We start from the raw sequence: 25,852 nt of genomic DNA, 5'->3' as shown, positions 1-25,852 counted from the left end.
GGTAGCTCAGCTCTGCACTTCCACCCTTTTACAGCCACCAATGTCCCCATGGAAAGCATGCTCCTCCATCCTGTAATTTCCAGAGGTTGGCCATCTTGAGGGAGGTCCACTATCCTTTCAAGCTGCCACTGGATATAATTGGGTCTCTGCAATTACCTGTGCTGAAACTCTCTCCTTGAGGGGAAGATTGTTAGCAAACCCACTTGGCTAGAAGACCAGACTTTCCTATATTCATCCCCATCAGTGACACGATGATTTTATATATATCTACCTGATTTTATGTCTTCCTTATTATGGCTTCTTTATCTGGGGAAAATGGGGATGGAAAAACAAGATAGCATTATTTATTGAGCCCCTCAAACCTTGCTTCTGTCCTCCAATCATCTATAGAAAACAAGGAAGAAATATATATCCAGAGTCTAAATGTTCCCTGAAATCTTTTCAAAAAAATAATCCTTCAAAGAGGTTGCCTTCTACTGCTATTTTGCAGCCTTAATAGAAGCTACTCCTCCAAAAAGTTTTTAAAAAAGAACAGTTTCTATAATATTATTTGAAAGGAAACAAGACCCTAATAAATAGACATTACAGCCTCCCTAATGTTTGGAGTCTGTTTGCTGTCGTTAGCACAAATATAGCTATAAGAACTCATTTTTTGATTCCTAGAGCATGAAGGAGTATACCACATCAGTGTCTCCCTGGAGAGGGAAAACCTAGCAGCCAAGAGAAAATTCTGTGCCTCATAATCAACATGGTCACTGGAAAATATCACAGAAAGGCAAAGGGGAAGTGTTGAAAATACCCTTTTCCAACTTCACAGTGTGGTGCGAGGACAGTCCTAGCTTACCTGGTTCACTGCACATGATTTTCCTGAGTATATATTATAGCACTGAAAGTCATTTTTGCATTAAAGTAGCATTTTTTTTCACATTTTGTGCCCAAAACAGTGATTCTAAACATTAAGCAACCGTGGCACAAAAAGTCCACAATTTTACTGGTATTTTTTAATTTTGTAAGAATTTCCTTCTGTATATTTAAATTTCTTCTCAATCCTAGTCACCTTTGAAAAATTAAATTTAGATCATTCCTAACTAAATCTCTCAAATGTATTCAGGTTTTATGACAAGAGAGGCACTGTAATGGGATGAAAAGGGTATTAGTTTTGAAACTAGCCTTCTAGAAATCTGTTTCCTCTTCTGAAATCCAGACAAAATAATTTGTTTGGTACTCCCAGTTGTGACCTGCATTAGAGCTAAGCATAAATGATTTATTTGCACGTAGATAATCCCTAAAAGATGGTCACAGTGATGATGTCTCCTGAGCTCCTTCCACTTAGCAGAATACAGGGTAGTCATGTATATACTCATCATCTTTTACTGCCACAGTCACTCTTCAAATAAGTTATTATGCCTATTTTACATGGAAGAGGAGCACATCCATCCTGAATCCAACCTTCTGCATTCCAGTGTACACTACATCCTTGCTACCCAGAATGGATCAGTGATCTATTTGCTTATTAGACATGCTGAACCTTGAATTATAACTCAGATATGCTGAAACAGAATCTGTATTTGAAGAAAGACTTCCTTAGGATGGACATGCCTATTCACAAAATTTGACAAGCATTGAGTAGGCAGTATTACCCTCTGAAATCAAAAGAGAGATATTTAGCCAATGTCTGTGTTACTATTGATAAATCAAGTAAGATAGAGAAATTTAGTAGCTTGAAAGTTATAAAAAACTTGATAGTCTTTTCAAAAAAAATAATCCTTCAAAGAGGTCTCCTTTGCATGATTAGGGTTAGAGCTGAGGGTAAAATCAAGTCCTATGTGATTTCAAAGCCCATAATTTTTCTGTTATATTATGCTATTTTCCTATTGGAATTATATTCTATTTTACTTTTACTGATAGATGATAAATATTTAGGTAAGTAGATAGATGGATAGCTGGAAAGATGGACAGATAGGTAGACAGATTAGGTAGATAAATACAAACAATAGGTAGATATAGTCAACTGCGTTAGTTAAAATTTATATGTGAATTATAACATTCAAAATAGTAACCACTGCCCTTCTTTTGAGTCTATTTCAATCTACAGTTAATGCCATTTTTCATTTATTCATGTGAATAAAGAAGTAATGCTAATATTTATTATAAACTATTATGATGACCTAATAGAAAAAAATTAAATCTGTAACCAGGACCAAGCACTTAGAAAGACTAAAAATATTTTAATCACTCATGTTATAATCATGTTATAACAGTGTTGTAAATGCTGAAACACAGTGTTTCAGGTTCTAAGAGGTAATGATAATACATAGGCACCATTAAAACAAATAGTTAACTTCTTTCATTAGCACAAAGTTACCCTGTTAATATAGTCTTTTGAAATTTATTTTAAAAATTAAATTATTTTATTTGCATGTGTTAAATTTTTATGAATTGTGATTAAAGAAAGAATACAAGTATATAATGTTCCAGAGTGTTGGAAATAAGTTACTTCCCTTATACACAAAGAAATAGAATTCTTGTAATACTGGTAAACATCCACTTGTAGTAATTCCTTAGAATTACATAATATATTTATGTTGAAAAATACTATTAGAGGGAACATAATATTTTATTATAGCTTTAGATCATATCCTTCAGAAGGCTGTAGAGAATCTGGTACTACATGAAAATTTGGTCTTTAGTCATTTTATGAAATCACATTTTACAGAATTAAAACGAGTCCAGGTAGACAAACTTCATTTGGTATTTTAAGTACTTGTTGCAAGATTGAACACAATTATACATCTCCCTTATATGGTACTTCTTTCATGCCATGGACAAGAATAAAACAATGTTTTTATTACTATTCAAATATCGTCTCTAGAAATTCAAATTTTGTACTACTGATAAATCCCTGCCTAGATGTTATGCACAAAATGACAAGTAAAATCTAAGGTCTAATAGAAAAGTTTATAAAATGCCTTCCTCAAAGAAAAATACTATTCAATCACACTGTGAAAAATATTATTTAAGAATGTTATTTCAGGCAATGCTGACCATCAAACCAACTGGGCAGAGCAGAAGGCAGGACTCCAGGGGAACACAGAAGTCCTAATGTATACATAGAGAATTCTTGTTTACAAATACCTTTTACAAAAAGTATTCATTTGATCTTCACCCACAAACCCTATAGCAAGGTAGACCAGGATGATACTATAGTCAAAAACCAGACCCAGGAGAAATTCAGTAACAGGTCCTAAACTCCATGGTCAGTTAATATCTGCAGGAGGACCAAAGTAGATTTCCAGTACTTCAACTAATAATACATAGTATTTCTATTTTAGAAATGTGCTATTGACTTTATATGTCAAACTGATATATGACGGTGATTTGTGTTCATTGTAACAAATGTCTCTCCATACTGGTAACCTTGAAATATGGAATGAAAGAATTCCATCCCCCAAAAAACAAGTTAGGGGATTTCCTGTTCCAAGGTTTTAAGTAGGAAAAAAAAAAAAACACTCCAATACCATAATCTTTTCTTAGGAAATTAGTTATTGTTTCTTAAGAAACAGGCTATTGTTTCATCACAAAATAAACCCTGTTTGACACAGGTCAGGCCGTAAGCAATTGATGGGGCTATTACTACTTCAAAAATATATGGCAAGTGAATTTGAAAAACTGTATGTCTGCTTAAAACTGATTAAGAAAAAAAGATTCATGGAAGTAAAATTGAGGTTTGAAGGGAAGAAACAATAGTATGTAAGTCCACACAAATAAGACACTTCTGATGGGCTGATCAACATATTACTATTTTCAATGACAACTTTATTGTTTAGGGTGGACGAATCAGAGACCCTTATCATATCACACTGCTTTATAGGATTTCTGATTCATTCTCCCTAAGTAATATAATTAAATGGGATAGTTTTAAATTTTAGATACTTAGAAAAAATCTCCTCACATTTGGATTCTTCTACCATATAAGGTACTTGCTTGATTGAAGAACTGTACAGTAGAGAATCTGTAGATTTTCTACCTAAAGTCTATATGCATTAAAGCTTTTCCACTTGTTTCACTCTACTCACCCACCCTCTCTACCCAACCACTAAGTGACCAGTGATGATAGCCTAAAACATAGTCCTTCCATATTTTCCTCCAAATTAAAAAAAAAGTCATGTTACAAAAACCTATTAATTTTCCTTGACTTCATTTATGTTTTTGCTAAAAATTTATCTATCTTTTCTTTAATATTTACCAGGTTTCCTCTCTTGATTCATTAGTTCTTCCTGAATCCTAGTCCATGTTTATGGAATAGGCTCGATTTTCTTCTAGAATTTTGATTATTTGATTTTGCATATAGTATTTGCCTATGTCATTTATCTCTTCAGTTTCTATAGTTTTGTGAACTTTCTTAGCCACAGACAGGCACAGTTTTGCTTCCTCTTTTTTCTTTGCTTCAAGAGATTTTTATTGATTTTCTTGAATACATACAAGTGAAACAGTTTCACTTTAGCCTTTGTATTTCAATTTTATTACAGAACTTGAAGTTGGTGCTTCCTATTATCTACTTTATATTTTGTTGTTCCTTTTCTTCTAATTTTTTTAAAGCATAAAGAAACTTTTCTTTGTCATTGTTTGAAATTATTCCTCAGAGTAAAACTTTTGTTGAGTCTATTGGTTTTATAAAGAATTCTTCATGGGCTGGTGATATAGCTCAGTTGATAGAATGCTTCCCTTGCATGCACAAGACCCTGGATTCTATCCCCAGCACAAAAATAAATAAATAGTTTTCTTCATAATGTTTTCAAAATAATTGTCAATCTATAATTTCTGTTTGTGCATGTAATTTGTAATTTTATTGATCCATAAAAAATTTAGTACCATGGTTATTAATCTCCAATAGTTGAGGAGGTTGCATCTCCTTATTTATTACTAATTTCATTTTATTATGAAACAAAATGTAACTTATAAATTGAAAATTTATATTTTTATGTTAGTTTTCCTCATAGCCAAGTATATGCTTCATTATAAGTATTTATTGATATATAAAACAATACTTTCTACTTTTAACTATAAAATTCTAGACATATATTTTATATGATATTTATTGATATCTGATTCCTCTTTGTTCTCAATTATTTTGTCTACTAGATCTGATTTCCAAACAGGCATATTAATATCTTACACTTATAACTGATTTTTTTTATTAATATACAGTTCTTTCAATGCATTTTTAGCAATTGTGTTGTTGGTGTATTCAACACTGTATTATTATATAATGTCTATACATTTGTAAGTGCCTTTGACTATCTTTACCATTTATTACCACTTATGCTTCTTATAAATAGCATATAGTGTGAAACAGATTGTTAATCTCTAGATTAGCTTAAAATTGGCATAATTATTTTTATTTAGTTGTTTTATTTTTTATCTCCTTTTGAAATTTAGTTTCTTTATTCCTGTTCTGATGTTTTTCTGATTTGGTCAAACTGCTTGCTCATTCTCTTTCACTTGCTTGCTTCATGTTGAATTGGAAATTCCACTCTACTTTTCCATTCTGTTAGTTTCTTTCCCACTTCTAATTAAATATCCCTCAATTATTAAAAAATACATATATAATTCTCCTGCTCCCATTTTTTATACCCCCATTTCCATTTGGAGAATATATTTTCCTGCCATTTTTATATCCCATTTCCATATGATAAGACCTTTATGATATTCTTATTTTCTGTATTCTTCTTCCCTATATTAGACATTGGGACCATCTGCTCCCCATTATCAACTTATTATATAAATAAGCCAAATATAGTCCCTGTATATTGGCCCTGCATTGTTTTTAAAATTTTATTCTAATGAGTTATACATGACAGTAGAATGCATTTTGACACATCATACATAAATGGAGTATAACTTTTCATTCTTCTGGTTAAACATGATGTAGAATCACACCAGTCACATAATCATATTTGCATATAGGACAATTGTTAGACCAGAATTTTGCCAGTGCCAAATTCAAATATATATATAATTTCTTTAACTGTAGCACACATATGCAGAATTTTGACCTTTAAAGACTGTTCATTATGCATACCCCATGAAATAATACTCAAGGTTTGCAGACCATAGATAAGACAAAACCTGGGAGCCATAAAAGACTCCAAAGCATTGCTTCCCCTTGAAGTTCTCTTGACCAGACTCCCTGTAGTGTGTCTAAGTGACATCACCTAGACACAAAAATCCTCCCTTCTTCAAAAACTCCTTTAGCCCTTTCTTTTTCCACTTGGTGCCCTGCTGTGAAGGACTTTCCCTCACATGCAAACCTGTCAAAGTGCCACCAGATAAACTTTGTTGTGTGCTCTTACCACTTCAGGTATCATCCCTGAACTCAGTACACCCATGTACACATTTTGCTGGCGTAATATAGTACATTGAGTTCTAGATTATTAACTACTTTCCTTTTATTGCTTTTGTTCTTCAAAAACTATTAACTTGTATTAAAAAAAAATATTCCTTCACCCTATTTTTAACCAGTTAGAGAGAGAGAGAGATGACAGAAAATCTGGCAAATATAGAGATATAAAGTTATATTTAATCACTACTTTTCCTCTCTTCTTCCTCTACCTTGAAGTCTCTGAGCTGATACATTACTATTTTTAATGGAGCTTATTCTCAAGCTACTGTCATGAGTACATAGGTGATATACTCTTTGGATCACTGAATGTCCACAATGCCTTTACTCTATGCACCATTAGACTAACAGGTGACACAGAGGGTTTTGTAGTTTTCTGTCAAGTGCTTTTCTCTCCATAATCTGTAGCTGCCCCTCAACCTTTTTCAAACATTGGTATTGTAGATAATAATCACAATCCTTTTGATCCTTTTCTATTTTGTAAGTACATTCTTTCAGTCTATAAGCCTGCATGGTTTCTTTGAGTCTTTAAAGTTCAGAAATTTTGTCAGGATTTACAAAGGTATGTATCTTTTTCTTCAACTTTACCAAAAGCTCATGGGGATTTTAAATCTACAGACTCACAAACTCAGCTGAGTTCTTATCTATATATTTTTTTAAAACATTGCTTCACTTCTATCCAAAACTTGTTCTTCTTTACAATTCCTAATATTCACATGTTCAGTCTCTTTAATCTTCCCTCTGACTTTCTTCTTTACCTTCATAATTTTCATCACTTTATATTTCTGATTAATATTTTATTTCTTCTACTCTGTATTTCTAACCATAATTTCTGATTTTAATTTGGCCAATTTCTCCACCTCATCTACTAGATATTTTAATTTACCTTTTTTCTTTTCTTTTTTTTTATTAGATGCTCAAGACAATACAATGATCTTGACATATCATACTTTTGATTCAAATTTACCTTTTTTCTTTTAATGTCAAAAATGTCTTTTTGTTTGTTTTGTTGTACTTGACCTTATTTTACTTAAAAGCTTTGTGTAGAGTGACAGCCAGAGATAAAAATAGAGAAATAAAGAGTGAGTCTACTACTACAGCATATCTCTTGGTTAGGAGCTGTCGCTGTAAGAGGTTCTGATTGTTCTCAACAGTCTACATATCTGCTCGCACTGATCACTCCTTTCTTTCTCCTCAGAGCATGGAAACAACAGCCATTCTTGGAAGACTGGGAAGCACAGGGCTGTTGTCTTGTGGGTCACCCTTTAACATTTGAAAAAAAAAAAAACACTTTTTTTTTTCTTTCTTTTTGGCTGCTTGGAAGATTCTATGTTGCTGGTTGGTGTCCTTAGTAGTAAAAGTTGACAAAGACTTAAGAAGTGGTAAGTAATTTCACAGAGTCTCAGAGAAAGTGTGTGGAACAACTGTGTTGAGAATCCATTTTTTTTCTTTCAACGGTGACATGTTTTCCTCTATAACATCTATTTTTTGAATTAGAAAGTGTCTAATACAAATTTTGTATTTATGTAAGTATAATTAACATTACCTATTCAACTAGAAAAAAAATGTGATTTGGCTTTGCAAGGGAGCCCTTTGGGAGGTGAGGATGTGATACAAGAGAGTACTTCAGAGAGGCAAGAGCTATAGGCATTGGAGAAGGAGAGATTGGGCTGCAGAAAGGAGATAAGGCAGGAAGACTTCCTTGAGGGCTAGCTCAACATACTGACATGGTAATGGAATACAGAAGACCAGCAGGGGAGTACCACTCCTAGGGCCACAGTGTGTAACTGGAAGTTGGGACCACATGGGAAGGGCAATTATGTATGACATGGAGAATACGGCTAACCTCTCTCCATCCTTATGGGGTAAGAGATATAGAAACCAAAGGGGAGGAGCCAGACATGCCAGTAAGCTCCCCTTCACTGACTCCATCTTGGCATCACAAATAGATATCCCAACTACACATGCTCAAGTTGTATAATTCTCTGAGCTCTGTTTAAAAACACAAAAGCATATCCTGCCAGATGCAGCTGTTTGAAGATTCCACAGCCTATGTTCTATTGTGCAATTCATTAGTTTTCTTGATTTAGTTTTAACCCCAGATCAGAAATGATTCTTGTTTCTTAAATTTCTATGAAAATTATTCATTTGATCAATCCATATTTAAACTTTTTCATAACAGTTTGTGAATATTATAAACTGGGACAAAATCAAAACCTAACCTACAATATTCTTGCAATAAACAACATATTCAATATATGGCCTAATATATAAAAGACCTAAAAAGCATTTACACACTTTGAATTAGCAATGCCATTTCTATATCTTACAAATGCACCAAATGCTGATATATATATTACTGCTCATTGAAAATAAAATAGTAAACAATGAAAGAATGACAAATTATGGCACAACTGTACAGTAGGATGAATGAATGTTACACAAAATATTTAAGTAGTTAAATATTCTCAAGCAGGCTGTCTCCTGCTGATGGCAACTATAGGCTTGCATTCCACTCTAGCAGACACAGCCATCAAAAGAGAGATTTGTTGCTCTAATAATTCTTGAAAAGAAGCCTGGGATTTCTCTCCTTAGTTCTAATGGGCCTCCCTGTTGCTGAATGAAATAAGCACAAGTTGGGCCAAGCTTCATCACCTGCCCACATCATCTAGTGTCCAGGTTAACTTCATTTAAACCATAAGGATGGTACACGCAAATGGAAAATGAGTGTGTTGCTCTTAGATGAAAGGGACATGGGCATGAAGCATGCAAAACAACAGTTATCTATTTTCAGTATGATGTTGATTTCTATCTTTTAAAAGAAAGTATAAAAATATATCCAGTCTTTAAAAACTTCCTATCAGACAAACTAAGTTGTTTGTTTTCAAATCCATATTACCAACCAGTAAGCTAGTGAGATATGATGGAATTAAACAGACATATATGAGCTTCTTCCTCACATATTACACAGAATAACAGTAGACACAGATCTCTTAGCTGTGGACATCTCTGTTGCATGAATCCTTTAATACCAGACCTGATAGTGGCCTGGAGATTGCTCAGAAATTTCCACTATAAAATTTTATTATTAAAAAATTTCAAACATATATTATCTACCCTCTGGCAACTCAGCTGACCATTTTGGAACCTAATATAGTAAAAGCCCCAAAGCAAATAAGATTTTGCAGACCAATAGATATACACCATAGTGATGCTTATGTGAGACCATTTCAAACCTCTTGAACAATTCCATCAACATGACCTGCAAATAATTCTAAACATGAAGTGACAAAACAGGCTCACTCACAAAGACTTTGAAGGTGAGGAAAAGTCTACAAGGGCTTAGAAGTTAGCATAGTCAAAGACTTCATAGTAATAAAGGTGGATATTTTCGGGGGAGAGAAGAATTATAAGTAGCCAGATATGTGGTAGAGATGTCAATGCAGACTATTCAATCTAAAAATTCACTAGAGAAAGAGGCAGAAGGGAAGGGTCTCCTCATGATATTGGCAATAAGAAATAGTAGCCAAATCTTCATGGGTGGTCAAAGAGAAAATAATTAGAGGTTGATTGTCATTTGATCAAAATTCACTTATTGGAAGACATGACAGCTACATTTTCATATTCAACCATAAACACAATAACAGCCTACAGATTCATGTTGACTTCATAATCAAATTATTTAGTTTATGTTAAAACCTAGTGTAGAAGTTCTGACCATGGAAATGTACAAGGCAGCGTTCCTAAGGTGAGCAAACTCCCAGGGGTAACAGGCAACATGTTTCCCATGGTTGGAGTGAGCAAACTCCCAGGGGTAACAGGCAACATGTTTCCCATGGTTGGAATATTTTGCAGTCTTTCCTAGGTACTCTTGAGATAACCAATGCATGCTTGGCCAGAACAAATGTCTAATCATAAGTAAAACATTTTATATTGTGACAGAATGTATAATCTATTGATACCAATAGAGCCAGCAGCTCAGGCAAGCAGCCATTTTGCCAATAAGCCATTGTTGTCTCTGCATCTTGCTTCTGTCTCCTTTTGTTTTCTTTGCAACCTATCTTTAGTTCTTCATAATTTACAAACTGAAACTCTCTGAATCAGTACCATTACATCTAGTATATTTTTCTGCATGTGATCAAAAGTATAAATAAATTACATAGTGATTTTAGAAATCACAGGTGAGACCTAGTGGTAGTTAAAGCATGATTTAGAAAAGAGTGTCAAAGCAGCATTATAGGACAAGGAAGGGAAGAAATCAGGTGGTAATTAAGGCATAAAATCAGCCATTTAATATATATCTTTTCTCAACTTCCTATTAATCCCTTTCCAGATATTAGTTTTATCTCACTGAAAAGAAAATTGAGGGCAGGAGAAATAATTCACTCAAGGATTGATAGAAGAATTAATGGCCATGTATGAATCAGTACAATTTAAATAAATAAATAAATTCCATGTGCTCTAAATATTTAGTTAAAAAATATGTTTTTATGTTCATGTACATGTACAAAAACACTGAGTAAAAAGCAAACTAGAAATGAAAATGTCTAGGAATCACCTTGTCTTTTCTCTGTTGAAGAAAACCTCCAAAGCACAAAACCTGTAAGGACAAATCATTAGCGTTTCACACAATCGTATAAAGATCAGAACATCAATATCTCCAGTCTGCTGTGTGTGTTTGTCAAGTCCTACACTGTTCTACAGTTAAATTATACTATGATTCCTCAAAAGTCTAAATCATTTGTTGAGAAACAAAATGATACTCGACTAAGAGCCATGGAACCAATTAGAATTCTTCCCAGAAATGAAAAGAAAATATAAAACCTCTTACTTGTGTCAAACCAAGGCAAATTCTGAGAGTTGAAAAGAGCATACTCTAATTTTAGCAACTGAAATCAACAGTGGCCTTGGTGAGACTTCAAGTCAAGATGTATTATAGTTGTTCATACTGTTCCTATCAAATTTGGGCGTCCACACCATACACAACATTAAATTAACAAATGAATATGTCTTGGGCATGGCTTCAAAAGAATTATAAATCCTTCATTTAAAATGCAGTTGACATAGTAAAGGTAATTAACCTTTCCTAAATTAAACTTTTTGAAATGTTTAACAATTGATTTTGTTCTTTCAAAATGATATCACTCATTTTTAATTTCCTCTTGTATTATCTGAAATATTCCTAGGATTTTAAATCAAGATTTTTTTCTGAAGTAAGTTAATTCTTTCCTCTTTCTAATATTTGTTCACTATTAAAAACAGCTGCCAAAACTGTGCTAGGAGAAAAGTACTGAATTTTATCTGATTTCCCATATTCTCAGTAATGGTTGTAACAATTAATTTTTCTATATGCAAAATACTTTGTTATGTGTTTTGTAAGATTAAGATAATTATTTCATTTAATGCAACATCTCTATAAGTTAGGTATGAGTATCATTCCTGTTTTTTAAAATAGAAAACTAAGGCTGACAAAGCCCTGATGATGTGCAGTGTCAACAGCTTCATTACAGTTAGGCTTGGCCTCTAGGCACCAATAACTTCAAAACTTCAACAGTGAAGCACAGTAATATTGTGAGCTGATTAAAAGCATGTCATTAAAATGCACAGACAATGTCTTGCAACTAGTCTGAAGGCCCAATAGCTTATTTTCAGAAACATCTGGATTACTACACTCATTCTAATTTTGCAGCCCTCATTTGAGAAAATCATACACTAGACTGTGTTCACAAAAATAGGTAAAGATAAATAGTGATAATGCCTGAATGGATTCCGCAATTTGATGACAGGAACTTGGTTCAGCTGAACTCAGATACCTCCAGATATCCTGAGATACCGCCAGAATAATTTATATACAAAAATTCCATGTGAGTAAAAGCCTGGGCATTGAAGGGAGAAAGTGAAATTCCAGAAGATCTGATGTGACCTTTACTTACTTAGGCATTAATGTTCAGGACTATCCCTGGCCCAAAACCTTCTATTTGTGTCTCTCTTGCAGAATGGATAATTTCTCTGCTTTATATTATAGTTACATGGACTACATTCTAAATTCTTTAAATATGTTAACTGGTTTTGATTCACCCAGATAATGTCAGTTAATACATCCATTAATCTGAACCTCTAGAACAGGGCTTGACAAACAATAGCCTGTGAGCCAAATCGAGCCTACCAGTTTTTGTATAGCCTTTGAGCTATGAATGAGTTTTATTTTCCTAAATGGTTGGAGAAAGGAGGAGGTGGAAGAGGGAGAATAAGAACAGGAGGAGGAGGAGAATAAAGATTTTGTGACATAGGAAATTTATGAAATTCAAAATTCAGTGTATAACTGTAGTTTTATAATAAAATAATACCAGCTGTGATCATGTGTTTATGTATTATCCATAGTTTTCTCACTGAAAGAGTAGAGTAGTTCCAACAGAGATTAAATGGCTTGTAAAGCCTAAAATATTTACTAACTTGCCATTTACAGAAGCAATTTTCAGACTGCTGATCTACAGTGTAAGCTGCACTACTAGAATGTAAGCTCCATGCTGACAACATTCCAGTTTTGCTCACTTCTTTGTCCCCAGCATCTATGAAGGAACATTCAAATAAATTTACTGGAGAAGGAAGGAAAGGAAGGATGAGCCAGGAAATTGCTCCTTCCTCTTCACTCTTATGTATAGCACACTGAGTCAATAATTTCAATATATTATAATTTGCTTTAACTACTTTGTTCCTTAACACAATTATGAGTACCCTAAAAAATGAATGATGATATTTAATTGACAATTGGTGTTTAATAATTGTTTGATAAAAAGATCAATAACCAGCCAATTGTATAACACTAAAATATCTAAACAATTGTTCTGACATGACTGTACTTTTTTAAATAAAAACTCTTGTAAAATTAAATTATAATTCCATTTTAAGTGGAAAACTCAAATCCCCTAATAAAAGGTTTTATGCAAAGATAGTAGCATCAGAATCAATATAAAGGCTCCTAATGTGACAATTGAATGGATATTATTACTCACCTCTTGATCAAATTTTGAGTTCCTTTTTAAAAAACCATAAATAGTACATAATATACAGAAAAATGACCTAAAGTTGCCAAAATTAAACCTATCATAATACTAGTTCTTTAAATTCACATAGCAATTTATAAAATGTCACTTAGAAGAATCTGTTGTTTTCAGTGCCTTAAGAACAATTTTATATCCATGGATTAACAAAATTTTTAGTTTATATGTTTAAAAATGACACTGAAATCAGAGAAATGGGCAGAGATAAACACATTCAGCATGAAAAATTACAAGTCATAAAAATCCTTAATGAACATAAGACAGCAAAATAACCAGGTAGATATAGTTGGACTGAAATTGAATTACCCTTAATGAGATAATCTGTATTTAGTGGTGTTATTTTTACTCCCAGGCTGCCTGAAGCTTTCCCATAGTTTATCAACCCCAGAGATAACTTTGTAGAAAACACTGGAGGGCACTCTTATTTCCAAGGTTTCTAAGCCTAATAGATACTATTTCTATACTCATTTTACCAAGCTTTGATCTGTTTAGTTTGAAGACAGTTATATTTAATTACTTCATAACAGTTTTGGTTTTTAAAACTGAAGCCAATTCAATGGAAATATTGTCCAGCTCCATAATGAATCAAGAATAAGAAATTAGCAGTCATACAGAGGAAATTGTTTGCCTGAGGTTATATCTACTCTATGAGACCATGTAAGGCTCCTTGCTACAAGATTCTTCTATTCAGGAGACCAGTGTTTGTTTTTGTTTGTTTGTTTGTTTTTTCTTTTAAACTCCTATTTTTTTGCCACTGTCAATATAATTATTGGATTGTTTTTAGTAATATCTCAATTAATTTTTCTAAGCTTCAAATGTTAATAATAAACCTAACGGCACATTAACCAGTTCAATCTAAAAATACCTTGAAAATCCACCAATTAAGATACTAGAAATTATTCTAGTAATGTAAATAACAAAGTTGTTCTGGTCAGCTTCTTTGTCACTGTGACAATAATACTGACAAAATCAACAGAGGAGGAAAGGTTTATTTTGGCTCAAGGTATCAGAAGTCTCAGTCAATAGAGGGCCAACTCCATTGCTCTGGATCCAAGGTGAGGCAGTACATCTCAGGAGAAATTCCTGGCAGAAAGATGCCGTTCACCATACGGTAGAAGGAAGCAGCAAAAAGAGAAGGGGGAAGGACCCCCAGGGAGGATGAATCCTTTCAATGACATGATCCAATGATCCACCTCCTCCCACCATGTCTACAGTTACAACCCAGTCCATTCAAAGTAGGATGGACTGATTAGATTACAGCTTTCACAATCTAATCATTTTGCCTCCCAATATTCCTGCAAGATTTTAGTGGACCCTCATATCCAAACCATAACAAGGGATGAAGGTGTTAAAAAGTGACTAGCAATGGAAATGTTAGGATGAATTAATCATCTATCTTTTTCTCAAAACTTTGTGAGTTACTCTGGGGAAATAAATATATTAAGTAAAACAAAAAGAGTATTTGACATGGGGAATGCTGAGTGCTAATTCTGGTAATAAAAAAAAACCTTCAGAAAGGACTTTGCAGTAGAAATCCTGGCCATGAGACAGTCCTATGAACTCCCATGACACTCTACCACTGTGACCTCTCTGAAATTTATGGAAATTGTGACTTCACCTGCCTATAACTCCAAGAACACTGGCTCTGTGTGTGAGAAATTTCTGTTCGTTTTTCAGTATCTGCTTCTCCTTTTTCCCCCCTAGATTTCTTAGCTAGTCATAGGGTCATACAAAGTAAAGACTTTATTTTGAGTCTTTTCTGAAACTAGGCAAGATGTGATTTTTTTTTTCTGGCCAAAAACATAAGAACTAAAGAAATTTGTGCAACTATTGCCGGGTGTGGTGGCACACACCTATAATCCCAGCAGTTTGGGACGCTGGGGCAGGAGGATTACAAGTTCAAAGGTAGCCTCAGCAAAAGCAAAGTGCTAAGCAATTTGGTGAGACCCTATCTCTAAATAAAAATACAAAATAGGGCTGGCGATGTGGCTCAGTCATCCAGTGTCCCTGAGTTCAATCCCCAATAACAAAAAAATAAAAAGAAAAAAAATTGTGCAATTATCAATTCAAATTTTGGACTAAAGAGTGAAAGCATACACTTTCTTCCTTCCCCTGGTTAGTATGTGGATATATGGACTATTTCCTGTTACATGAATAAATATATGAGATGGTAAAAAGAGGGAAAGAACCTGAATTTCTGGAACGACTTAAATAGAGAAGTATGTATCTATCTTGGTTAAGCTACATCTTTATCTTAATTAAAATACCCTGTGAGAGCTAGTAGCACATGCCTGTAATCCCAGTGACTCAGGAAGCTGAAGCAAATCCAGCCTCATCAACTTTGTAAACCCTAAAAAACTTAGCAAGACCCTGTATCAAAAAACAAAAGGGCTGGGAATATAACCTTGGGTTCAATCCGTACAACAAAAATTAAGTAAAATAAAATATCCCATGAAAACCAAAAGCATCATTCATACTGTTTGTATATTCCCAATGCCTCATTATGAATCATGGTGGATCAATCAATAAATATGTAGTTAATAAAAGAACGTCTAGAAAGATTTAAGTTGTAGATATGGAGGGATATGTGAATAGATGGATGGATCTGTGAGCACAAGAAAGGATGGAAGGATGGATGTGAATAAATTGACAATGAAGTGAAAACATACAAGGACCATATAAAAGTACTATTCATATTATCACGGTTATCTGGGGAAATTTTTTAACCACTTAGGAAATAAGATGTCCCTGCCGTTTAGTCTCGTTTAGTATTTCCCAACATTTTATTAAATAGTGTTTCCCAAGTTGGAAATGAATACAAGTAAATGACTAAATAACATTAGTAAGCTACTGTTGTCTCTATGAAAGCTCAGATGATTTGAACATGCCTCTCCAGATACAGGTAAGAACACAGAGACCACTGACATGGAAGAAGTGATCAGAGTGGATGCAGCTGCAGACCATGCAAAGAAGTCCTGACAGGTAATGAGTCAGGGAGTCAGCAGCACAAAGGCCCATCAGTGTGCAGGTGTGCATCTCATCAGGCAGGAAAAAGGTACATCAGAGGAGCCGGCAGAAAACAGTAAGCAGATGACCTGGCCAGAGTGTCAGGATTGTCAGGGAATAAAAATAAGGATTGAAGTCAGATGAACTTCAGGGATTCTTGTGACAGGATCACAGTTCTTGAGGAATTAGGAGAACTGGTAAGGAACCAAACTCTGGATTTAGGCATATTGCAATTATACAGGTACCTGAGAACTGAAACTGGAACATTAACTGGGAGCTTAGTCCTAGAAAATGATGACAAATCTTGATTAGATTTCAGGACCAAAGACAGCCAGTAGTAGACTGAGTTTCTGCTGAACATAATGGCTGAAGGTTCTTAAAATTGTTCCAACTGGGGACAAAACTAGATCCATAATATGAAGTCAGCCTGGGTTTGATGGGAAATAAGTGAATCCAATGTAGGGACTTAAAGTCTGAGAGAAAAGCAGGGTTCACAATTCTATATTTATCATTTTAAATCATGACCTTGGACAATGAACACTGTTGTCATTTTTGCCTAATAGCCTTGACTGCTCAGAAAATCGTTATAAGAAATTCATACAACAAAGATGTTTCATAATTGCTTAGCAAAGAATTTTTATATTCTTTTACTGGTTTGCATTTGTTGAATCTCCTAATCTACATATCTCTAAAATCTTTAGGCTATTATTTAAAAACCCAATGTCATATGCCCTCATTAAGGAAGCAATTTAGTTAACTAATGTCATTATATTACTGAACATTCTAACTAATCTGACAAATTTTTCATAACCACCCAGTGAGATCCAGACTCCCTTGTAATTTCTATCAGACAAGCTGATAAAAAAGAAAGAAAGAAACCTTATCATCATTGTCAGTTTTAAAACCTCATTTGCTCTAGGATAGAATTAAGACCCCATCCTGTTTATAAAATCTACCCTTCAACTTGAGGCAAAATCTTAGATTACTCAACATTTAAGCAAATCTTTACAGTTCCAAATGTAAAACTCTCCACTAGAAGACGACACGTAACCTAACAACCCCTCTCCACTTTTTGGACTAATGGACAGAAATAGAAAGAATTAAAGTGTCATTATTATTTTAATTTGGAAATTTAGCATTATTTGTATTTATCCCCACATTAAAACACTACTTTATGATAGCAGGTTTTGTTTTTCATTCACACAAATTAATACATTCCCTGAAAAATTAAATGAAGTCAACAAAAGAGTAAAGCTAAACTTATAGCAAGGTGATTTAAAAGATGAAAGCCACCAGGAGACAGTAATTTATGACTCAGAGCCATACTCACTGATGAGCTCCTGACGGGGTGTTGACATGGCCATAACAGCCCTGTCTCATTTAAAGAAGATGATGTCTTCTTCTTGATGGCTTACATTTGTGTTCACCACTTGGCTCAAAATGAGTTATAAGGATAAAATGAACCTGACATTTAAGGAATATGGCTAAAGTTTGTGATGTCTGAAAGAAAAATATATAGAAATAAAGCATGGTATGTTAAGTGTCAAATGAACTGTGGGGCACGGTGGCTCATGCCTGTAATTCTAGCAGCTCAGGAGGCTGAGGCAGGAAGATCACAAGTGCAAAGCCAGCCACCGCAATTTAGTGAGACCCTGTCTCAAAATAAAAGATAAAAAATGGGATGGGGACGTTGCTCAATGATTAAGCACCCATGGTACCAAAAAAAAAAAAGTCAAATAAATAACTAAACAGGAGCAAATCTTTTTTCTTACTCTTTTCCAGAATCAAAGACATTTGCTGGCATTTATATTTGTGGTATATAAAAATAAAATTTAAACTCAGGCCAGCCATGGTGGTACATGCCTGTGAGGTGAGGCATGAGGATCACCAGTTTGAGGTCAGCCTTAAAAATTTAGCAAGAATCTCTTCAACTTAGTAAGTTTGTGCTTTAAAAGTAAATAAATAAAAGGGATTGGGTATGTAGCTCAGTGGTAAAACACTTCTTGGTTCAATCACCAATACATCCCCTGGAAAACAATTGGACTCAGAGATGTGTAAACATTTTATAATCACATTATAATCTATCTTCCTACTGATCTGACACAATTAAGAAGTATCAACGGTCATTAAGTGCTGAGCAAAAAATAAAAATCTGTGATGTTTATGCTAACTAGTGCCCTTATAAGTAACCATTGTGTAGTTGATAGTAAAGACTCAGCTGACACCACCCAAGGTACATTGAGAGTAATCAACAAATAGTTGCTGAGTAACTGAGTGGATAAATGAATGTACAAAAAGGGGTGCAAAAGGATAGGTCTTTGAATGGCCTTCAGCACTCCATCTCTTCTAAGTCAGGATATACTGAGAATAAACATCCTAGGACAAAAAGGAACAGTGTGGAACAGTCTGGATTTCACTCATATCCCTCCTAGAACAGGATGCCCTGCAATGCTTCAGCCATGAGGTAACAGATGCCCTGGGGTTTCACACCCAGAATGGAATGCTTTTGGGGTCCCTGAACTATGGTGCAAAGAAGAACATGCATAGACAAGACTTCATCCACCATGCACAGCTTTCCAGTATTTGAAGGGCAGGCTCTCCATGTATCCTTAGGCTTCTGTTTCTGTTTATTCTCACTGTATATCAGTGAGTAATGAATTTTCTTTGTCTGATGTCTTATGCAAATGATACCTAATTTGACTCAAACTCTGGTAGTGAGGTTTATGCAAAATCTTCTAAACGTTCTAAAAGTCTTAACAGAAACTGGTAGGGTGTTTGGAGTCATCCTACAGGATTGATTCATTGCATGGTATTCTACTAAACAAGGTGGCTCTGAAGAAATTTTTAAAACAAACCTCTTCCCATAATATTATTAAAAGATTCTACATGCTGAAATAAAAATAAGGTATAGCTTCTATCCAATAAATTATTTTTACAGATGCATTATTTTGAAGAAGGAAGATTGTTTTATATGAAAATGCAAAGCTAGCAAGTCTGGGTAACATATCAGTTTCTTTCAGACAATGGCCTTAAAAATACAAATTCTGCTTGAAGAATATGTGGAACTCTAGAATTCAATGTGAAGATAAAAAAAAAAAGGTGAGCACAGAAGACATGGAAGAATATAGGCATATTTATTTTAGCTCAACTGTCAGTATAATATCAAACCAGGATTGAGATATTTTATCTATTTATTTATTTATAGTATTCCAAAAATCCCTTATCTTTCCCATAAATAAAACCACCAACAACAATAATATTGTGTGGGCATATGACTATATGATGGTTTTGCCTGATAAACATCCCTTCAGTTTGGAAATTCCACTTCCACAATTCTACCTCCATATCTCAAGAATTGGTATTTGACCCATGCCCAACCAATCTATGGAAGACTATTCCTTTGACAACATAAATTGTTCCTGTGAGGAAAATCTTCACAGTGGATTAAGATATGGATATATCTTAATAAAGTAGCAATTAAATATAATATTTGTTTTTCTACCAAGAATATGAGAATTTGGCTTTATCCTCTCTGAAATTTGGAAAGGCATTCAATTGTTGGGGAGAAAAGGGGAAGGAAAGGAGAGGAAGAAGAAAATAGTGGAAGAAGACAGAAAGGGAGAGAATGGACAGATATATCTTGCTGTACTGCCTATGTCTCAACTCTTTTCCTTGGCCTTTGATTCCAGTGAGCAAAACCAAATTGATTCCTTCTCAGCTCTATGACCCAGTATGGTCCCTTTATGCTTAAGGGAATTTAGGCTGAGTTTACTTCACTTGCAACGGAAAGAAAACAACAAGTACAGCTACTGGGTAAATTTATTCATTTCTAGGGTAACCATCTTCTCATTTTTTGCTCTTCCAGACTTCCAAACTTGTAGATTTTCTACATAAATGTCCTCTTTTTAAATATTTAATATAGTTTCTGTTTACCTCTCTGGATTCCAAATGATATAATATCTGCCTGGGGCTTTGGAAATAAGTCTTGAAGACATATATATTAGACTCATCATATAGTCATTTCATTTATAGGTAAATGAAACTATAAGATGGGTGAACTTCATGGAAGATAAGGTTCAGAAGGAAATATGCCAAATTAAGGTGATCTGGTTTATGGAGTGCAGATTTACTTTAATCTTGAATATAAGTTAACTTTGCCTAAAGTATATCCCACAGAGTAGGTAGAAATGTTTGATAAAAAAATAAATCTAATGAACTTAGTCAGAAATCATTATCTGAAAGTGGCATTGTCCATTAAAGAAGAAAGCACTAGGACTTAGTAAGACTGAGACTGAGTTCTTTTATCTGGTTACAATGATGACCTCATGCCACCTACTAAAACTCCTTGAGCCTTACTGTTTATCTGAAAAAAGTTATAAGAATACTTTCATAAGCTGTTTTGACATAATGCAGGTGACATGATTATGAAAAGAGTCAACATCATAATAATGATCACTACAAAGCAGCTATAACTATTGTCAATGATATTAAAAACATGAAAAGACTAGCAATAGACTGATCTAATACAATGCTTTATTTATATATTATGCATAAAATATATAGATATAACACATATATATCTAATATGCCTTAGTTTATAATTTAATAAACTTTATAATATGATAAATATAATAACATAGAATATAAAACAAAAAATCCTTGGGATAAACCAAGTTTGTTGCCAAATCAAGTTTTTGATTTCTGCCTCTCATAGTATCCCTGCATATTTTATAGTTTTCTCCTGTTTGTTCTTTGTATCCATTTACTCCAAAGTACTATACAAAGAAGCTAATTGTTCATGTTAAAATTCTCCTGCCAATCCTGGCTCTGAAGCTTTAGCCACTGGAACCTAATACAGCATTTGGATCTCGTCAGATACAGAATTACACGGCCTGTTAATTTCAGAGACCTGGCTCTGTGAACTGGCATCTTAGTGGTAGAAAGAGTTTCTAACAAAATATTTACCTCATTTAATATGCCTGAAAGACTGATCTTCCTTCCTTGACAAAGACACTATCACCAGCTCCCTCATGATTTGCTGGTCACATCTAAATTTTATACCTGGATGACACACACCTGCAAAGTTGTCACATTGAATTTGACTTTTTATTAATAGTCTGATTAAATCACCCCAGATAAAATCTTTTCTTGGACACAAATCCTAAATAAACAAATTTAAATTTAACTGCCAGCTTCCACATCTATACTCAAAGAGGAAAGCAAACACAAGATAGATGCTCAATCATTAACACCACATGCCACTGAAACCAGCTCAGATCATCTCAATTTGGAATTTTCTAAATCTTACTGAGAAAAACTAAATATGATACAAATTAGCAAATACTTGTTTTCTTTCACTTCTTATCTGTTCTATTCTAACCTTTTTTTCTTGGTTTAGCACTCTAAGCCCCTTGAGCAGCCCTAGATAACTGCAGGCATTTAAGATAGTACAAGCTGCTTTGTACATATTTGTACTCTTTTTGAAATCAGGACTAGTCTCTCTATAACATATCTCACTGATGCAGCTGCAGTCACAAGGCACTCTCAGGAAAAAGTAAGTGTGTGGTTCTGCCACAACTTGTACATGTAAGCAACTAAGCATTGCAGCATAGCCTAAAATCAAATCAAATTTTGTAAAGATTAAAAATACCATACAAGCATTTTTCCCCTAGGAAAATGAGGACAAATTCTCTTCTTTCCTGTTCTCTACTGGCAGGAACCAGCTCACTATTGTATTTCAGCCCTAGCACTTGTAGAACATAATGGATGTTACACAAACGATTACTGAATAATCAATGAACTCCCTGAAGTTATTACACCTAACCACCTTATTCCCATATACCTCAAACACGTCACTTGAGAACAGTGTTTGGACTTATCACTTCCTTAGGAGAAAAATCATTTAAGCAGTCATATAAAGTAAATTTGCTTAATAATATTAAAATATGAAAATTTCCCATAGTAAAATCATTAAAATAAATACATTATTTGAGAATAACAATTGTGGAACTAAAAAATATTCTTCAGAAGTATCTCAAAATTGTCATTACTGAGAAACTCAGAAAAAAAATTCTAAAGCAATATTAAATATTATTTCCATCTCTACTCTCTTTTCCCTATTTCCTCTATCTGAAAATGAATAAAAGGCCCATTCCTTTTCATGTTTAGGATACAGATATTAGGAAATGTGAACTGTAGATTTTCTCCATGTGCTTTTCTTTGGGGAAAAACTTTCTAAAAATCTGGCCATGAATACTAAACAACACTTGAATTAGGTAAGGATTACATCTTGTAGTAGGCCAGGAAATGGAACCCTTGTTTATGTGCTTAGGCTACCTTCTTTTAAAACCCTTTGCTTAGATCCATATACAGAACAAAAAAAAGTGTTTATTATTTCATGTATTCGTCAATCCAAAGGATTGTTTTATGACCTGGTATTATAATCTGAACCCTCTGAATGAGTTTTGCTGGCTGCAGGGGACGGGGGAACAGTTCTCTTTTATTTTGCCATCCATTTTCCCCTCTGGCAGGTAAAGCACATAAGACAAGTGGGAGCTCTTACCCCAGCCTGTGAAAATTGTATGTGGCAAGGGTAAATCACCCAACTTGTTTGAGGAAAAAATAATTCCTTCAAATTCCAAAATCTGATAAGTACTTTAGGATTTATGAACTATGGTTTTAGCCAGCATCCCACCCAGACACAGAAGAATATGACTCTCAGAGCCAAAATGTGCCCAGATCTTGAGGAGATCCTGTGATTTTCAGGACTGAATACATTATTACTGACATGGTCACCTAGAACCCTTTATTTACTGCTTGCTTGTTATTTCAAGTATTTTCTTCAAAGGTTTAACTCACTAAAATAAAGGAGTTTGAAGGAATTTGTAACATATAGTCAAACCATTTAACCCAGATATAATTATAGAATATATTAACAAAGCCCAGGAAGTTTAGTAGTTAACATTACATGATACATGTTTATAACTAAACATAGCACAATCAGGGGAGCCTAGGAAGAGATTTTAGATGGTCAGAACAGAGAAAAATAAAAATAATTATAATAAATACTTTTAAATGGAAATGTTATAAAGAACTTTCCTAAACTTCAGATCATTATTTCAACCCATATTTAGCATAATACATGTTCAGGAAAATATTGAGTTTGTTAAAATAAATATGTGCTATATAAACCATAAAACAATTATGGTGACCAGATTTGAGGGTGGCCCCCATGAATCGTGCTTCCTAGTAGCCACACACTCATATAATCCCCTTTCCTAGAGTGTACACAGAATCTCTGACTTGCTTCTAATAAAGATATGGCAAAAGTAAAGAATCACTCTAAAGACTCTTACTAGGATATTAATTCTAAAGACTCAGCAGGCTTCAGAGGTTTGTGGCCACGCTGAGAAAGCACAGGTGGCAAAGAAGGATGGAAAACCTGCAAGAACAGCAGGATCTGAAGGTAATCTCCACTAACAGTTTGGGACTTTTGTCCTATAATCACAGAAACTACATGTTGTCAACAATCTGAGTGAGGTTGAAAGTGGCTTCTCCCCTCTCTGAGTCTCCAGCCAACACCTAGATTGCAGCTTTGAGAAACCCTGGACAAGAGACCCATTCAGGCCATGCCTGGACTTCTGACATACAAATTCTTGAGATGACAAAAGTGTTAATTTCAACTGTTAATTTTGTGGTGATTTCTTATGCAGAAATATGCAATAATACATAAATATTAAAGTGTCCATTGTTGGGGCATCATTCAGTGTTAATATATAAATACAAAAGAAAGCTTTATAAATGAATCCACATTAATCCATCTTCCATAATAGCTAGATGGTTGATTTTCTTCCTTAAGAAGAAGCACATAAAATAGAACAATCTTTTAGCTGATCTCAAATTTCACTGTAAAAATAGTTTCAGATTTTCACATCAAAAGCAAAAACACACATCTAGCTAGCCCATGTTCGTGAATTAGATCATATTAACTTTTATGTACAAATTTCAGTAAACTTAGAAATAAATAGTACCTGCATCATTCTGGTTGTAGTGACATTCAAAGATATCTCTTCAAGGGCTATGGTTGTAGCTCAGTGGTAGAATGCCTGCCTAGCATGTGTGAGGTACTGGGTTCAATGCTTAGCATCACATAAAAATAAAAAATAAAATAAAGGTATAAAAAATACAATAACCTTTTTTTTAAAAAAAAAAAAAAGGTGTGTCTTCAGCCATATTATCACTGCATATCCCAGTGGGAATTTCATACTATTTGGAATGGGACAAGAACCACTTTTGCCACCACTTCTGAACTGTATTTTGATGTTCCTTGAGTATTAATAACTGAAACAACAATGGGCACTTTAGAACCACTAGCCAATGCCCTCCCCTCTCTCAGAGAGCTGGCCAGGCTGCCACTGCTTACGACTGAAGCAACTCATTGCTCTTACAGAAGCCCTGCTGCAAACTGCTTGAATCAGGACATTTCATTTATGGAGAGAAGTCTTGAGAATTTCACATGTAGCCTATCTTCCCTGCCAGGTGGTCTGGATGAGAGCTGGGTTCAAACAACAATGATCTAACTCTGTCCTGAACTAAGATGGCCCTCTAGAAACCAAAATAGACAGCCAAGTCAACTCCTCTGCTTGATGTTATTACCCTTGTAATAAATTCTCAGAAACCTTCTTTTTCATTACCAGCCCACTACTGCAGTCATGCCCAAATGTTTCTAAATTTGTATCATAGTGGTTACTTTTCAAAGAGAGAATCCTTACCCCCTTGTAACTTGGTGGAGTCAAACAAATGTGAGTTGAAGGATGCCCCTATGATTCACATTCTAATCCTATATGTTAATATACTTTTGACTATTTTAATTCAAATAATAGAGGAAGAAAAAGATTATTTCTTTTAATAATTATAAAAGGAGGTTTCTTAAAGTATGCTTTATAAATGATGACCTTAGATCAATCAAGAAATACCCAATCTCATACAAAATCATCCATTACACACAACCCTATCTGAAAGAATCTGAGCAATGTGTTTAAGAACTAGAAAACAATATCATGAATCACATCAGACTGACAGTCTTTTTGTGGTCTGAATACTGATCATGATAGAAACGCTACAAACACTAAAAAGCTATGACTTTTTGGATCATGGCCTTTTAAATTGATAATATCTTTGCTGCATGATTTTTGTGCAGTGGTTAAAGACAAACAAAGAAGCTATTATAATATAAATAAATATCTTGATGTGCAAATGAATTCTCACTAAAATATTTATTTGAAGTTAATTAAATTCCATTATTACATCCATCATTACAAATTATCTCCTGCACTCTAATCACTGAGTTAATTGTTTATTATCTTGCCAAGATAGAAAAATGCAA

The 25,852-nt window shown here is 34.1% G+C and overlaps 1 protein-coding gene across 4 annotated transcripts in view; it reads right to left on the bottom strand.

Annotated features, from left to right (window-relative positions):
* Positions 1-25,852, bottom strand: part of Gpc5 (glypican 5) — a 1,280,165-nt gene that overhangs the window by 1,084,796 nt on the left and 169,517 nt on the right. The window lies entirely within an intron of this gene.

Source organism: Ictidomys tridecemlineatus, chromosome 6 (assembly GCF_052094955.1).
Source record: "Ictidomys tridecemlineatus isolate mIctTri1 chromosome 6, mIctTri1.hap1, whole genome shotgun sequence".
In the NCBI taxonomy this organism is placed as follows: domain Eukaryota; kingdom Metazoa; phylum Chordata; class Mammalia; order Rodentia; family Sciuridae; genus Ictidomys; species Ictidomys tridecemlineatus.
The sequence above is the reverse complement of the archived record's forward strand: the minus strand, read 5'-3'. Positions and strand labels throughout refer to the sequence as shown.